This window comes from Sebastes fasciatus, chromosome 13, assembly GCF_043250625.1.
Source record: "Sebastes fasciatus isolate fSebFas1 chromosome 13, fSebFas1.pri, whole genome shotgun sequence".
NCBI classification, from domain to species: domain Eukaryota; kingdom Metazoa; phylum Chordata; class Actinopteri; order Perciformes; family Sebastidae; genus Sebastes; species Sebastes fasciatus.
Window position 1 is genome coordinate 29,560,389 of NC_133807.1, and position 17,986 is coordinate 29,578,374.

Here is a 17,986-nt window from a genome sequence, read left to right on the forward strand (position 1 = left end):
CCTCCGTAGGAGCGCAGCGTGGGCAAGCAGCACGTCGGTGTGAGGGAACCCAGCCCACATTGCAGCTCCGCTCGCCTGCTTCTCATGCAAAGCAGTTGTTCAAAGTCGAGTTTCAGTTTGTCACTGTGTGACAGCAGGTCTGAAACTCCTGAGAAATAATACAAATTTGTTCTGATCATCACACAGTAAGATGAGCATATTTACTGCAGAAACTACACCGCAAAGGACATGCCCTCGTCCGACTGAGTTGAGACATATTTTTGTAACCAAGAACAGCAGGGTGGGCTGTGTTGAGGCGAAGAAAAGGTAGAAACAGATTTTACCACATAAAAAAAAGCAGTCTTTCTTTTTCCTGTTCTGTTTCTTTTCTTTCCTTCCCCGTCTACATCTCTCTTTCTTTCTCTCTGCTGTCGACACTTCTCCTTCTCTCTTTCTCCTAGTCTGTGTTTTATTCAGTAGAAACAGAGAAGCCACATCACAGGGAGAGAAGAAAAAGAGAAGAAGAAGAGTTTAAAACAAAGTGTAGGAGAGAGCTTGAGAGAGTGTGTGATGTGGCTGAGTAAAAGGACACAGATGACAGAGAATACTTTAGACACAGATATAAAAGAACATTATTTAGTGGTGTTGTGTGCGTGTCTCTCTCAGAGTGTGTGTGTGTGTGTACAAGTGCATGAAAGCAAGACTATAAGAAAGGTGTGTTGGCCTGTGTGTGTGTGTGTGTGTGGTTTTGTGTGTCATATATGTGAAAACATGGCCGTATACTTCTTCTGCTTGTGCACAAATGTGTGTAGTTGTGTGTGTGTGTTTGTGTGTGTGGGCAGCTGCCCATCTGCCTGGCGGAGGCCCGGGACCCTGTGGCCCTCACAGCCATTGACTGATGTGATTTAGTGGTGCGGGTCAAAGGTCAAGAGCCGCTAGTCTCCATCTGCGCCTGAAGAAAAGGCCATCAGGAAGGAATTAGGTTGGAGTCAATAGTCCTGGTGACATGTCTGCCATCGGTTCACAGAAGCGCACACACACACACACACACACACGCACACACACACAGGTTTTTATCACCCTCTTACAGATTTAACCAACAGAACATCAGTATTTACACCGGTGTTAGCATTAGCTTAGTATTAACATTTGTACTATGTTTGAGTCCTAGTGTTTTAGTAATAACACTAGTATGCAAACTAACCAGCATGCATTGCGCGGCGATCGCCGGTGATTAATTCTGCGCAGGCCTAGCTCATCTCGAAGGAGCCTAATTACTTTAATAAGTATAATGTTTCCAGAACCGAAAAAGAAGAAAACCAATGTTGTAATAAAGCATAGTTTTTAAGTTTTGTATTAGCATTACAAGTAGTATTAGTGGCTCTGTATTAGTATTAGCAGGCTGTAAGCCATATCTCCCAGTTGTCTTTAGCTCTGAGTCCTGAGAATTCAACAGTAATTTCTTTTAACTTGTACAGAGCTCATTTAATATCCACATTTCAGTAGACGGCGGTGGAAACCTGAGGAAGTATGAGGAGCTGTTTGACTGACAGACAGGCCTGCGATGGCTGAAGACAAGTGTGTTTGATGAAACATGGCAGGAGCCAAATCCCAGTCAGCCCTCTTATTGAACCTACTGAAGGAGGACTGTGTTGTGGAAAAGTTCCCCAAAGTGGCTCAGAAGAAGAGCCCGTCTTTTTCTGCAGGTGAAGGGAAAACTGGCGAGCCGGGGGAATAATGTTTATGTATTAGATTTCAAACACTTCCTTCCTGTGAGGAAATCCAGATGTAAAGGTATGTTCTTCTGCCTCGAGGATCTGACGGATTGCTTCTTCTTTTTTTTCCCCTAGTATTTTCTTCTTCCTGGTGTCGTGATGGAGTGACAGAGTTTGGCTCTCCATCATCCTCAACACACAGAGGAGCTAAATATGCATGCAGGTCGCTACCGAATGTGCTGTCTTTTAAAATGTATCATGTGGGCAAAGTGTGTTTTCACACAGCCTCAGACACCTTTAAGTTTGTGCGGTGGAGTGTTGAAAAAAAAAATACCTACCATTAAAGGCAATATCAGTTAAAGGCGCTCCCTATAGACAAACCAATTTCCAGGCCTTTCAAGAAAAAAGCCTGCTCTATGATGACGACAGAACTTTAATCTTCAAACAAACCTTATCCGGCTCTAGTGGGTTTTTCTCACCGCTCTTATCTTCTTGTGAGCGTTGTCGGCAGAGTGAATTTCTATATATTCTTACTTTCTTTGTCAGCATATATAAACAAACCCAAAGGCCTTCACAAATACGCACCTCCCCGCTTTCCAAAAGTTCGATAAAGTCCTTTTTCTTTCTCCACTCAGAGAGGAGAAAACGGGTTGTTAGCTCTTTGAGCCGGCTATCAGAAGATCCGGGGGAAATTACGCTGAGCGCAGCAGCCGTACAGCAAAGGGTGATTACAAATTCAAATGGATGCTTTTACATCAATGGAAGGCTTTGAAGACCTCTTAATGAGCAGATAGCTGGAGTTAAACATTTGTGGAAGTGCCATCTTCGAAAGAGAAAAGAGGGGGAGGGAAGAGAGGGGGAGAAATCGGGGGGAGACGGGAAGGGTTTTTGATCCTGGCAGATATCTGCAGGGCAGCGCTGAGCAACTGTCTATCTCGGACCAGTGGTTGTCTTTTGAGAGCGTGCTGTTCAAGGCCGTGTTTGGATCCAGGGTTTCTGAACAAACTCGCATCCCCGCTGCTGCGTACTGATCAATGTCTGTCAAATTTGAGAGACTGGCGTATGTGATGAAAGCTGGATTGAGATACAAAGAGGGCGAATGCGAGAACAAAAGGGGGCTGCAGAGAACCGAACGTACCGCGGAATCAAATATTGAAAGTAAAATAAGAGAAGGAGACAAGGCAAAGAAGTTGACGAAAAGGCTAAATAAAGCGAGGGGGTCTTCTCAAAGGGAAGGGGGGATGAAAAATAAATGAAAGAGAGATGGAAGCAGGAAGGGAAGAGAGCAAAGCAAAGGATAAACAAACACAGGGAGGGAGAGGGAACCCAAAGTGTTGTTCCTCCATCTCAGCAAAGCAGCGGGAGTCTAGTGGAGCTTTGAACTTGGCCCCCATTAGAGGCCTGATGACGGTTTGAAGTGAACGGTTGAAACGAACCGGAGCATTTTAGATGTTAATTTGTTTTTGTTGTGTGTGTGTGTGTGTGTGCGTGTGTGTGTGTGTGTGTGTGTGAGTGTATTTTCCTCATCCTTTTCAGGGCCTCCGAATCGTTCGTAGTCACACCCAATTTAACACAGCAGAATAAAATGCTTCCTTTAGCTTTGTTGTTTTCTGCTCTTCTCCTTTCGTCTCTTCTCCTCATACCTTTTTTTTTTATTGTTGTTGTTCCAGGAAGGAAGAAAATAATTCACGGTTGTTACAGCCGAACTTTAAGTTGAATTCAGTTGTTCTATGGAATCTGAGATGTTATCTTCATACTGTTGTGATTTGTTTTTTTATCTTTACCTCCTGTTTTCTCAGTCATCACTGTTGAATACTCTGATGGAGAGATACAGGTAACACTTCTTTTTATAGGTCTCCAAGTTTTATGGTAATTAGGTGATAATTAGTAAGTAACTTGTTTGAAATGTCTTTGGAATTACTGCCAAATTACCACAATACTTACCTCAAAATTGATCAAAAATGACTTTACTATAAACATTATTAAATAATGATATGCTAAAATAGCATATAATGGTTAAAATAGGGCCCTTAGGCTTGAGAAGCGGCGGTGCGCTGCTCTTCATCGGAGGTGGAAAACTAATAGAAGACACTTCTGATCAGCTACAAATCTCACCATTGTGTGACTTATTGTCAACACAAATGTAACCCCGTAGTTAATGGCATGATTCAGGGAGTTTTTTAAGAAATTTCAAATAAGTTATTTGCTAATTATCATCTATTTATCAGCATATTGTTTATAATAAACTCATTTTCGATAAATTGAGGTAAATATTGGGGTAATTTGGCAGTAATTCCAAAGAAATTTCAAATAGGTTACTTGCTAATTATCATTGACAATGACATTTGCGCACCTGTAAAATGAAGTGCTACCCAAGATACATCTTTAAATCTATAACTCATTGCCCAAATCATCATTATGCTTATGTTCATCTGTTAACCAACCAGCCCTGATGGCCACAGGATCCGTCCTTCCCATACTTCCCATTCATTGTCTATGTATGTAAGCAGCTGCGCAATGCATTCTGGTAGCGTAGCGTTGTGTTTCGAGAGATGGATCGTCACATTGCCCGCTCCTCATTTGCATAAAGGTCGAGGCTACTTTATGCAAGTCAGGGGCGTCCGACGCGACTCGCCGCCTCTGGAAACTCTAGAAAAACGTTTAAACTAATCTAAAATCGATCTGAAATAAAGACAGATTCAGCAACTGCATGGCTTATTTCTCGCCTAAAATGTTTTCAGAAACACATTTCGGTGAACTATTTTCATAATATACAAGAAAAAAAGTGTCCAAACGAGCAGCCATGTTGGTTCCAGTTTGAAAGCTGGGAGCAGCAGCCCACGAGTGAAAGCGTTCGTCCAATCAGGTGTCTTGTGGCAGCCCATCAAGCGTCCAAAGCTCGGAAGCGAGACGAACATGTGGACACGTATCATGAAAAGTTCATAATTTGAAGATGGTAATGATATGAACGTTTTTTGTGAAATCACACGCCGTTGCTGAAATAATGATGCTTCTCACAATCAGAATCAGTTTTAATCACCATGTACACACATACAAGGAATTTGACTCATCTCTCTAAATGTACTTACACAAAAATAGAAATAACAGCTAGGGACAAGGACAACACAGCTGGACAAATAAAGATAAGGAATAAACAGAACTGTTATGTACACAAGTAGTGAAAGAATACCTGTTTCTCTGTGGCGTGACTTCTGTCAGATTGAGCTCAGTAACCTTGTACGGTTCAGTGACTTTACATTCAAATAGCGGGGATTATACGACATTAAATCAAGTGTGTGTTTGGGGGAGGGCGGCTGAGATGGAGCCAAACTAGAGGAGGTCAGCTGACATTTTTTTTATGGCTTCTTTGACCTCCGACCCCCGGTCGTATCTCCCATCAGGTCCGCGGCAGTCGGTCAGATCAGAGAGCCAGTCTGGCACCACCACCTCCAGGTTGACTCCCAGCCTTTGTCCCCGAGCTTCCCCAGCCAGGGTGACAGGTTCTGGGGGACACGGCTGTGGTGGAGAGGGGGGGTCTGGATGGGTCTGGTGTGTAAACACTGAGCGTCTGTGATCTGATGACACATGAAAGGGGTCTGCCTGTGGGGTTGCCGGCCCATCGTCTATATGTCGACGTCCCCCGCCTCACACACACACACACTAATGCATGCACTGACACCAGATTTATGTATTTATGCATTGCGGCGGCATAGCTCAAAGGGATATGGCTGGAGGGGGTTGGGGCTGTTTGGTCTGCAGACAGAGACTGATGGGGTACTGGGGGGTGGGGGGTTGGAGGGTGGTCTATAGGTGACAGGAGAGATTGAAGGGCAGGAGGGAGAGGAGGGAGTGGGCTGGGAGACATCTGGAGAGCGATGATGCTGATTCATAAATTGCTGCTTCAATTCGTCCACAAGTTTGACGGGTTTCTTGTTGCAAACACACACTCAGCCTGAACTAGAACATTTCTTACCAAACCTAAAAGTACTGAGTCTGATTAAATGAAATGTTCTCATCATCATTTTTTATTTTGTCTGTTTTACTCTCTTAAACTCGGATTATAATTACAGCTACGTGGTGTGCAGTAGATCATGATCAAAATCAGTGTGTTAGATCATCATCTATGTTTTGATCTTTCAGCTTTTTCATTAGTAAACTGTGGCTTTTGATTGCACCCATTATTTATTCTAGTTTTCTGTGCTTTCAATTGTACATCCTAAAACTTTTTGTGTGAAAATTGAGCTGCTGATTTCAAACAACTCATTCATGTTACTGTATAGTTCAGTTAAAGCAACAGCATGTAGTACCAGAAGCTCAACACTAGAGGGGGGAGTTATGTGTCTCCACAGAAAACTTTTTTCTTCTGCTGTCATATTAATGGCTTCTACCTTTAATTGTACTAATCTGTATGGAAAGAGCTGTAGTTTGACTTTGCAGATGATGTCTAAAAACAAACCAAACATCTATGTATGAGTGGATAAATTGAGATGTTTGAGAGATGTTTGCATCCTGGTGAGTTCACATAAACCATTTATTTTGAGGAGCTGATGTGCCGGCCATGATGCCATTTTTATGTATTTTTTTTGTATTTTTATTTCTGAGTTTCTGAGTTTCTGAGATTGCATATCGGTTCATTAAAGTCTTCTGTTGGTGGTGACGTTCGTATTTTGACATTCACTTTGTTAAAAACTTTATTTAAATCGTCACATACATGAAATTTGACATCTGCATTTAACTTTTTTCTAAGCAGTTAGGAGCAGTGGGCTATAAAGTAAAGCTCCCGAGGAGCAATTTGGGGTTCAGTGTCTCGCTCAAGGACACTTGAGGGGGATCGAACCCCTAACCTTGTGATTAAACGACGGCCCGCTCTAACCCCTGAGCCACAGCCGCCCCGTATCTTAAAATATCAACAAAAATAACCCACCAAACATGCTTGTGCATTTTAAGTTGAATGTTTCCTTTTAAAGGAACAGTGTGTAACATTTCGGGGGATTTTATAAGTCAGGGATAATGAACAGCGAGTCGGTCACTGTTGTGAAAGAAACCCCGGCAGGGCTGAAGGGGTTTATTTCACAACAATGACCTGCTAGCTGTACATTATCCAGCTTATTACGCGGCTACTTACTAAAGAAATCAATAATTTGACATGAAAACGGTCCGCCAGAGTCCGACATCAGAGCTGTGCCCATAGCAACGGTCTGTTATACATAGCAACGGTCTGCTTTAAAGAAATAACAGACTGTAGAACGCCGTGATTAACCAATCGGAATTGAGTATTCAACAAAGCTGTGTAATAATATATAATAATAACGATGGCCTCTGAGCGAGGTGAACGGCGTTACCACGGTTTTGGAAAGGGAGGAATGAGCAGAGGGGTACTCAGTTGGTTGCTATCTGCAACCACATCACTAGATGCCACCAAATCCTACATACTGTCCCTTTAAATCATGAAAACGATGGGATTTCAGTCCTAGTCTGAAGTCAATTTTCTTATTTCTTAACACGGTGCTTTAGCACTATAACGTTTTAAAGGATCCAGCATCTGAATACACATTACAAAAAATAACATTATGATGCAGCTTCAAAAAGGCCTCACTAGAGTCCCTCAGGTCCTACTCATCCTCTTGTTTCCTTTCCTCATAGGGTCCTTTTAGCTGATTATTTCTGCTGAAATGTTGTGATCCAATAGGTACTTAATAAAAATCAACGTGCTTAATTGTAAGAGAAATATCAAGTAATATGAAAAGATGATTTCAGACAATTAATCCCGGCTTAATTCAACATATTTCAAGGTGATCTCCTTGTGTCGTGGCTTCAATGTCGGACACTGTGGTTAAAACTTAACCAAAGTGTCTAACAGTCATATCATATTATGTTTGCTCAAAATCACAGGCGGTATTTTCATCATAAAAATGAACACAAGATTCATTTCATCCCCTAGAACAGTCTTTTACTCTTTTCTTGACTGGCAAACAGCTAAGCCTTCGAGAGTAGAGAGAGAGAGAGAGAGAGAGGGAGAGAAAAGGAAAAGAAATAAAGGGGGGATGTCTGGGTAACTTCAATAGCCTCTCTGTGTCCATCTAATATGGAGGGCTAGCATGCTGGGAGTTGGCCCTTTCCATTCAGACAGACCCCAAACTCATAAAGACCTCTTCTATGGCCCCCAACCTGAAACCCACCCACCAAAGCCCTCGCTGGTATAGGCCCCTTCCATGGGAACTTGCAATCTGCAACGTAATCCCACTTTGGCCCCTGGAGAAGCCTTTCCAAACAAACCATGTGAGTCCTAATACCCAGGGCTTCACAAGTGGCTCCTAGCTAGTCCTGAGCTCCACCACCACCAACAACTTGGCCCTCCTTCTTCTTTTTTCCTCCTTCTCTCGCTTTTCTTCTCTCCACGGATAGACGACAAAAGAAAGGGATCTCCTTCTAATTGCTTCGAAAGATTGAAAAGCCGAGAGGGGTGGTGGGCGGCTACAGGGGGAAATGAGACGGAGGCTCTGGAGGCAGCGGGGGACTGTCAGTCTGGCTTTGCCCGCCCTGGGTGTGCGGTAGCCGGGATAAAGGAGCTGGCAGGACAGCCTCTGCTGCAGAGCCGGGCCGAGTGGATCAGAGCGGAGGCGGGCGACTCCCAGGGCCCGGCTTTACAACTCCGGCCAAACGGACGGCTATGAGAATGTGGAGGAGCCGAAGCAGCTCTGCTGGAGGCCCTCTTCACTCATGGGAAAAGGACGTCTGGTCTTCACAACTGGGATTCAGAAACCATAGGCTGCTGAGAACAGTATGTTCAAGCCAAGGAGGAGTATCTGACAGAGAGAAGGCAGAAACACAGTGTGTTGGTCGTCATCCAAACCCTCCTTCCCCCGGACCAACAGTCCAGCCGCTATTGATCAGCGTGGCGGTAGATGATGAAGTGTGTGAACACACAGTTGGGGTGGTCCGTGACCTTTGGATCTGTTGCTATGACATGCAGAGTTGCTAATAACACTCGTACACACACACACACCTTGACCCCTGCGGCAAGCATCGCCACAGATCCACGCCTCTTTCTCTCGCTGTGCCATCGCCCGGCAGCAGCAGCTCCTCTGAAGCTTGGCGCTCAGCTGTTTGTTAGTGTGACGCCTGAAAGGGACAGAAAGGAGAGAAGTTGCTTTGGCGATGATGAAAATCAAGATAACATTTCATTGCCAATTCCTTGCCGGTCAATAATAGTCATAAAATGATCTTTAAGACAAAATGAAAACTATATTTGAGGAATAAATAATGTAGGTTGTGTCTGAAAAAACAGTATGTGAGATGTTTTAGTACTGTATGTCCGAAACCTTAGCATGAAACCAATAGTATGCGAATTGCATACTATTTCCGGTGAAATATTACAATATGCAACGCTGGACACTACAGCGGTATAAATACCCCACAATGCAATGAGGTAATGACAACAACGTTCATAACAGACGTTGACGGACAGCTCTGTAACATCAATTACGCTTCAATTTAAGTGTGACTTAGCTCTGTTAATCAATTAATATATTTATTCACGATGAATCGCAAATTAATTAAACATTTTTTACCTGTTCAAATGTACCTTAAAGGGAGATTTGTCAAGTATTTAGTACTCTTATCAACATGGGTATGGGCAAATATGCTGCTTTATGCAAATGTATGTATAAATGTATTATTGTAAATTAATTAACAACACAAAACAATGACAGATATTGTCCAGAAACCCTCACAGGTACTGCATTTAGCATAAAAAGAATATGCTCAAATCATAACATGGCAAACAGCTGTCAGTGTGTCAGTGTGCTGACTTGACTATGACTTGCCCCAAACTGCATGTGATTATCATAAAGTGGGCATGTCTGTAAAGGGGAGACTCGTGGGTACCCATAGAACCCATTTTCATCCACATATCTTGAGGTCAGAGGTCAATGGACCCCTTTGAAAATAGCCATGGCAGTTTTTCCTCCCCAACATTTAGCATAAGTTTAGAGCTTTATTTAACCTCCTTCACGACAAGCTAGTATGACATGGTTGATACCGATGGATTCCTTAGGTTTAAAACTGAGCCCGCTAAAACCTAAAAAAACGCAATTTGCGTTAATGTGTTAAATAAATTAGTAGCATTAAAATGAATTTGCGTTAACACGTTATTATCACGTTAACTTTGACAGCCCTAGTATAAGATTTCACATTGCTAGGCGTAATATATATTTTAAATTCAGACACAAATCATGTTTTGGTCACATGAAGTTGGCATGGGTTACCATGGTTACACGTCTCCAACCGGCAAGGAGTGAGGATGTGAGTTACATTTCAGTGCGTCCGTAAAGACAAATACTACTGTTTATTCACACAAAAGTATGTTAAAATGACACATATTGGGCATGTAGTGCATAGTACGCGATTTGAATATAGACATAATGTTGTTGGGCTCAGCGTACGTCTAAATTCAAAGATTGAATACAGAAGCGCCACGCTCATCTGTATGTGTAGTGACACAAGATCCAAAGGATTTTGGCCTTACGAGCTCCAGAAAGTTCCCTCAGTCTCCCCCTTCTCTGACCTCCTTTCATCCCTCCATCCCTCCGCCTTTCTTCTTCTTTTTAATACAAATCAGCCACTCAATGCCATGCACATGTTTTAGTGTTATTTGAACTCTGGCAGAGAACTTCAAACAGCTTTCAAAGTGAACTTTTTTTTTTTTCTCCCCTCTCTTGCTCTCCATCTTTTTCTCTTTTTTGAAGAGAACACAGCCGTGCTTCCAAGTACACCTGATCAGAAGGTCGAGAGATGGGGATTATGATATGCAAATGAGGCTTTGTTATCAGCGTTGACATTCGTTAGAAAGCCTGAACAGAGGGGAGGTAACATGAAAAGGTGGCGACTCGCTCCCCCCCTCTGCCCCTTTTAGCATAACCTCCCCTCTCAAACACATCGGCCTACCTAAGCCCCCTTTTTTCCATTTAGATCAAAAGGTTACACACAACAAAGAAAGGCCTGTGTGGCAAAGAAACACACACACTTCTGTGTACTTTTTACACAGTCAAGTCTATTGATTGGTCAACTGTCCCAGAGGTGTGTGCACATCTGTACAGTATATGTGAGGGTGTCCTGATGAGGTTGTCGTCTCTTATGCTGTTTAGGCAGAACGGAGGTCTTTGCAATTACCGAACACTGTAGAAAGGCTTTCATGTGACTCCCCTGCTGTGACAGGATAACGACACACACACACACACACACACACACACACACACACACACACACACACACACATATACACGTAGAGTCTTCCTCCTTTCATATACACACAGAAACATGCATATGGTTGCCCCCCCTTGTTCAATCTGCATATGATTCAGTTCAAAGGCGTCCAAAGCGAGGTGGCGGCCTGTGCTACTTTTCCAGCTATTAGCCCGGCCCGCCATCTGCAGTGATCTATTGAGGAGTGGGTTTTATGAACTTCATAAAGGGATGGTTATTAGAGCTTCAGAGCGGAGATGGGCCGCCTGGCCTTTGAGTTTAACAGCGGGGGTCCTGGCTGCTTTGATGTGAATCATACTGTTAAATAACTTTTGAGAGGTAGAGGGAGCTACTGGAACCTTACAAAAGGCCAGGCCTCGTTATATAAGTGATAATTGACCCAGTTATTTTTCTTTTTCTTTATTTCTTTAACACCTTGAGTACATGTCAGTGACAAAGACAGTTATGATGAATAAAGATTATCCTCATCTTCCATTTATCTTTATTTTAGTATGACTTTTTAGGTAACACATTTAACAGGTCCACAAATGTCATGGTAATTAGGTGATAATTAGCAAATAACCAGTTTGAAATTTCTTTGTAATTACTGCCAAATTACCCCAATATTTACCTAACAAAATGTATTACTTTATTATAAACATGATTTTATAATTATATGCTAAAATAGCATAGAATGGTTAAAATAGGGCCCTCAGGCTTGAGAACCGGCTGCTCTTCATCGGAGGTGGAAAACTAATAGAAGACACACATTTCACCATTATGTGACTTATTGTCTGCACAAATGTAACCTGGTATTTAATGTAATGATGCAAGGAGTTATTTACTAATTATCATCTATTTATGGAAATAAAGCATATCAATTAATGTTTTATTCTTTTTTTCTTTTTGGATGATGGCAGCTCAGACACAGACGACACTGCACACTGTGGCATGAAGGTGGTGCTGCTAACCCACATTCTCCTCACTAATGTCCTCCCCAGTATGAGCAGGATCCTGCAAGTAGTCAGGTGCTTTACATACAGTTTATGGTTGTAGATATGGTTTGCATGCACACTTTGCAGTCAGATAACTGCTACAGTTTAGGTGAACCCAACAGCTGGCTTTAATGCATCTAACAGGACACATCATTTATGAATGGAATCATTTGTATTTACATTCCTTTAAACCTTTTGATGTGTTTACCTGGCTTGATTTGCATAAGTTTGTATATATTCACTGCAACAAGAAAATGAGGATTCAAGGAGAAATGTACCTTTTTGTTAATAATGTATATATTGTGATTATCATACAATGTCATTTAATATCAGAGGTAGAAAGTGCAAAATAAATAGTGATACAAAAGGCTAGGGCAGCAACTAATTACTATTTTCACTGTCGATTAATCTGTTGATTATTTTCTCGTTTAATCGATTAGTTGTTTTGTCGATAAAATATCAAAAAATGGTGGAAAATGTCGATCAGTGTTTCCCAAAAGCCCAAGCTGACGTCCTCAAATGTCTTGTTTTGTCCATAACTCAAATATATTCAGTTTACTGTCATAGAGGAGTAAAGAAACCAGAAAATATTCACATTTAAGAAGCTGGAAGCTGAGAATTTTTACCCTTTTCTTTTCTTTTTTTGGGTCTCTGTGCTATCAGTGGGGATGCAACACTCACATGGACAGTCCCCCCTCAGACCAGTAGGTGTCAGCCTGTTCAAGCAAATATAATCTGATTAAACGAGCCTGAATTCGGATGTGGAGCCACCTGGCCACCAGTACAGTAATACGATGCACCTGGTGGATGTGATCCAGAGGGAGGTTTTGTGTCTGCAGCTTTTGATTTACAGTTGTATTTTAAAGAAGGATGGCATCATATAGATAATGTGTTTTTAGAGATGTGATGTTTTCACCTGCTGCTCATCATGTTTATTAAAGGAAGAGAGAGACATGCTTGTTTGTGGAGGGGAATCCGCGTGCTGCAACGCCATGACGCAATTCACTGTCTTCACTGTCTTCACTGTCTCCCTGCTGCAACACAATACAATCTGAATCACCAGACGATGGACAAGACGCTGCTGCTGCTTCTCTGGGTGTAAATATCATTTAACCTGTGGAGGAGAGGAGAGGAGAGGAGAGGACAGGAGAGGAGAGGACAGGAGAGGAGAGAAGAGGAGAGGAGAGGAGAGGAGACGAGAGGAGAGGAGAGGAGAGGAGAGAAGAGGAGAGGAGAGGAGAGGAGACGAGAGGAGAGGAGAGGAGACAAGAGAGGAGAGGAGAGGAGAGGAGAGGAGAGAAGAGGAGACGAGAGGAGAGGAGAGGAGACAAGAGAGGAGAGGAGACAAGAGAGGAGAGGAGACAAGAGATGAGAGGAGAGGAGAGGAGAGAAGAGGAAGGGAGGAGAGGAGAGGAGAGGAGAGGAAGGGAGGAGAGGAGAGGAGAGGAGAGGAGAGACGAGGAGAGGACGAGAGAGGAGAGAGGAGGAGAGAAGAGAAGAGGAGAGGAGAGGAGAGGAGAGGAGAGGAGAGGAGAAGAGGAGAGGAAGAGAGGAGAGGAGAGGAGAAAAGGGGAGGAGAGGAGAGGACAGGAGAGGAGAGGACAGAAGAGGAGAGGAGAGGAGAGGAGAGAAGAGGAAGGGAGGAGAGGAGAGGAGAGGAGAGAGGAGAGGAGAAGAGAAGAGAGGAGAGGAGAGGAGAGGACAGAAGAGGACAGAAGAGGAGATAAGAGAGGAGGACACAAGAGAAGACAAGAAGAGAGGAGGGGAGAGGAGGAGAGAGGAGGAGAGAAGAGGAGAGGAGAGGTGGAGAGGAGAGGAGAGAGGAGAGAGGAGAGGAGAGGAGAGGAGAGAGGTGGGGGTGTGGCGCCGATTCACCAAAACAACACACGCCCAGTGCTCGTGCATTTGTGGCGTAAAGAGCCGCGCCGGGGATCCGCGTTGAGTGTGTCTGCTCCGGACTGTCGCTGCTGGGTGAACAGACCAGCATCCATCCAGTCCTCATCCAGTCCTGATCCGCCCCTCCGCAGGGCTTCCTCCGTCCGTCTCGGCCGCTTCGTGCTCGGATCCTCATCCTCATCGCATTCCGCAGATCCTCAGCCTGGATGCGGAGCGAGCCAGTGGCCTGCAGAGAAGATGCGATATCTCCTGTGAGATTTAAAGGTGCGTTTGCCCTTTTTTTTTTTTTTTTTTGTTGTCGGTTTGATTTGAGCATCAGCTGTTAGGTCCATGGGTGTATTACAGTACAGCTGGAGACGTGAAGCAGCGCAGAGCTAAAGGACGAGAGGAGGACAAAGGGGCGGATGGATGGAGACAGAGACATATTCTGGTTTATTAGTGTTCAGCATGAGCTGCAACCACATGAAATAAAGGATGCTACAGTAGGTGTACAGTTTGCATTTAAAATCCTCAGTGTTTGGATCATATGACAGCTCATGCCCTAATGTCTACATCTGTGGAGCAACATTATCCTGTGAACTGCACACCAGCTACTTAATCCTCTCCTCTCTCCTTGATCCTCCCTTCCAGTAGCAGGCCACAGCATCATCGCTGCCACACACAAGACATCATCCATCACCCAGACTTTCATCTCTGTGTCACCTAATTACACCCAAATCCCCTCTTTATTCCAGGGGATAGATCACCGCAGGCCTGTACGACATCGCTTATCGGAGAATTCAGAGGGAGTTTCTGCCCAGCAATGTCCTCCTGTGAACTGGTTTCTTGAGGAGCTGCAATGTGGCTTCTAATCCAGGTGTGTATGGAAATAATGCTCTACATTATGTAGAAGTAATTGTAAGATTTTGCATCACACTGACCTTTGTTTTCTCCTTTTATCACCTACCACTTGTCCACCATGCTCAAAAGTTGAAGTTGTGGCTGTTTCATGCAAGACACAAGGTCTTATTAAAGCTGCAGTGGGTAGAAACGGAGCAAATATGATTAAAAAAAAGTTATTTTTATAATAATATATCCTGACAGTAGTGCATGAGACAGGTAATCTGTGTCCTCTGGTGTCCTCCGGTGCTCCTAATGGCATCTGCAAGATTCCACAGACCGGAGGAAAACAACCAATCGGAGCCGAGCTGGAGCCTTGCCGTCTCTGAGCAGCTGTCAATCACTCGCGAACTCCGATCAAACGGTCAAACTAGGCAGCACTGATCAAATATGAATTAATATTCTGTTACTGTAATGTCTATTCTGAAATGTTATAGGCTGTTCCGGCTGGTGGGCGGTGCTTGGTATTTCCTCAACATGGCTGCCGGGTCACAAACTTTCTCGTTTTACAGCTAAACAGAACACTACAAGATGTTTCTTTAGACATTTGAGAAGAGAAAGAGGCATTACAGTAACAGAATATTGATTCATATTTGATCAGCGCTGCCTAGTTTGACCGTTTGATTGGAGTTTGTGAGTGATTGACAGCTGCCTTCGTTGAATGAACAGCCAATAGGAATGATCTGTGATTGGCCAAAGTCTCCCATCACGGACTAGATTTTCTAAAGCCTGAAAACAGAGCCATGAGGAGGTGCAGAAGTCTAGTTTTCTCTCAGAGCACTTGAATTACAATATGCTGAAAGGTTATTATGGAACTTTTGCCCAATTATGGCAAAAACATTCTGCCTACTGCTGCTTTAATTCACTGTGAAACAACGGAAAGTAGATGATGACAATTGTACGTTAAAGAATCTCTCTTTGTCTGTTTCTAGGCACCACGAGTGCAGGTTGTATTGCAAGAGGAGATTGAATGCCTCTAAAATCTCAAGGTAAGACTTTTCCTCTGTGGCTTTGAGCTTGTATGTATGTGTGGGAGGGAGGTGGTAGTGCTGGAATTGATCCATGGCCTTGAACGGTCGTTCTCTCCTCTCCTTAATTATGTCTCCTTCATCTCAACTCCTCTTACTCAACCCCAAGCCTCATTCACATCTCCGACTCATGCACGTGGCTCTGTCTGAATGCAAAGACGTATGTTTGTATACATTTCCACATGCTGCATTTATGGCTCTTTTTTTTTAATACCAACATCTGCACACCGAGGTGTGTTCAGATGAAAGTGTGTTTGTGTCAGCGGTTCCAAAGGGAATAGGCTTATGAATGAGGCTTAATTAGACAAATTGCTGTGAGGGTAAAAGCAAACAGTGGCAGCTGAACCGTCTGAATGAGCTATTGTTTGTGGATAAAAAGGGGACTTGATGGCACACTCTGTCACAAGACCTTCATTCTGAAACAGATTCACAGAAAAGCCAAAAATACAACATGAACTGAGAAAACACTGAAAGCTGAAGAAGTCGCTGGGATTGGATGCGTCTATGTTTACGTGTGTTTGTGTGTATGTGTGTGTGTGTGCTGCAGGCTTTAACTTTCAAGTTGAACAGCAGTTCATGTTTTGCGCAAAGTTAAAATAATTTAGCTTGAGGGCGTCTTGCGAGTCGACTCTGAGTCAGCGGCTGAACTGTGTCAGTAGATGGGATGTGTTATCTTAAGTCCACATGGATCCTCCTCGTCATGCTGGTCAAGGTCGTATGTGAATGTGTGATGTTGTATTCATTTCATTCTAGGAACCAGTTTTATATCTAAGGCTTTTAGGTAAAGACAATTTTGAGAATTGAGTCAGTAGTACAATAATCTGATTGTATAATGGTGACTTAAAGCTAGGGTAGGTAATGTATTTTATACATATTTTTTTTGTATTTGTTGAAATTGTCTTTAGGAGGCCTGAAGGGACGGACTGTCAGTGTTGCAGAATTGGCGACTTTCTCGATTTAGGGACTTTTGTAGCTAGTTAGCAGCTAGTGTTGCTAGCTACTTTCATTGGAAAAGAGTTGTCAACACTGAGCTTGGTTTTTACGGTTGGATGATTTTTAAAATCTAGTGTACTCTTGCTAGTTTCCCAAGATCACCCTGCCTCTAACTGCTCTTCAGAAACAAGGGACATAAGTGTAGTCGGAGCCGGACAGTCAGGCAAAGGGCTCCATCAGCAGGAGACGGGGAAATCAGAAAAATTGGTGACCCATCATCCAATGTTTGTAGTAATATGTACGAGATGAAGGAGCTAGAGGTAGCCCCTGTTGCTCACTATATATGAGATTTCTATAATAGTAATCACCAGGGGTATTCCTCCTACTCATTATGATGTCAACTGATACAAAACTGAGCGAGATAAAACAATGTATGTGCGAACTCTGAGAAGAAAAGGATTTATGTGTTGTTCCTGTTGAGAGAGTCTTGTTTGTTCCAGCTAATTCTTGTTAGACCTCAACTTCTCCTTTTAAGTATCACAATGAATCTGTCCTGTCATACTGTTGCAGACGTCTGCCTCGCCAGATAGGAGTTTTGTTCTGAGGTTGAAAGCAGATCCTTGTGTGATAAGATGAAGAGCAGCGCCAGCCGATAGCAAAGTTGTTAACAGAAGTAGCACCCAACAGGCATTGGCTTTAACTGCTCTGACTGGGCTGGTGGTAGGCCACAAATATGCACACATCGCCTCAATACTTTTGGTCTGGGTCTGTTTTTCATGGTTTGGACTCCTCCATACAACATATAGTGATATTTTAGCATATAACACTGCTTCCAACTTTGTGGCAACAGAGGGCCCTTTCCTTTTTCAACCATAGCCTGTATATAAGAAGAGGACGTGGTGATTGTGACATCATCCATTTGTTTGTGGACTGCTGTTTTGAAGCCTTGAGTTCGGCATTATTGGCCGTTGCCATCTTGGTTATTTGCAACCAAAACCGACACGAGAGGGGGGAGCTAAGTACAACCGAACGCTGAATATGACATTTTTAGGGTGACCAAAAAAGGTTATAATTAACTTTCTGTGAAAGGATTAAAGTTGTAAGATGAAAACTCCCAGACCGGACAACGCCGTGGTAGCGACCTGTCAATCAGAAGGTAGCCCCGCCCTAAAGCATCCCCTGCTTTATGGTCTATTTGACTCTAAATGGGACCATAATTTACTAAATGAACATCATGCTGTATTGAAGAAGACTTGAAACTAGCGATTGAGACCATAAACTCATGTTTACAATGTTTACTGAGGTAATAAATCAAGTG

The 17,986-nt window shown here is 43.2% G+C and overlaps 1 protein-coding gene across 2 annotated transcripts in view; it reads left to right on the top strand.

Annotated features, from left to right (window-relative positions):
* The first annotated feature begins 13,756 nt into the window (after window positions 1-13,756).
* Window positions 13,757-17,986, top strand: part of tex2 (testis expressed 2) — a 40,620-nt gene continuing 36,390 nt past the window's right edge. Inside the window, exons 1-3 of one of the 2 annotated variants that reach the window (XM_074656753.1) lie at window positions 13,757-14,092; window positions 14,563-14,684; window positions 15,640-15,696. The gene's annotated coding sequence lies outside the window, so the exon portion shown is untranslated. The remainder of the gene's footprint in view (window positions 14,093-14,562; window positions 14,685-15,639; window positions 15,697-17,986) is intronic. The other variant, XM_074656754.1, reaches the window with a different exon arrangement.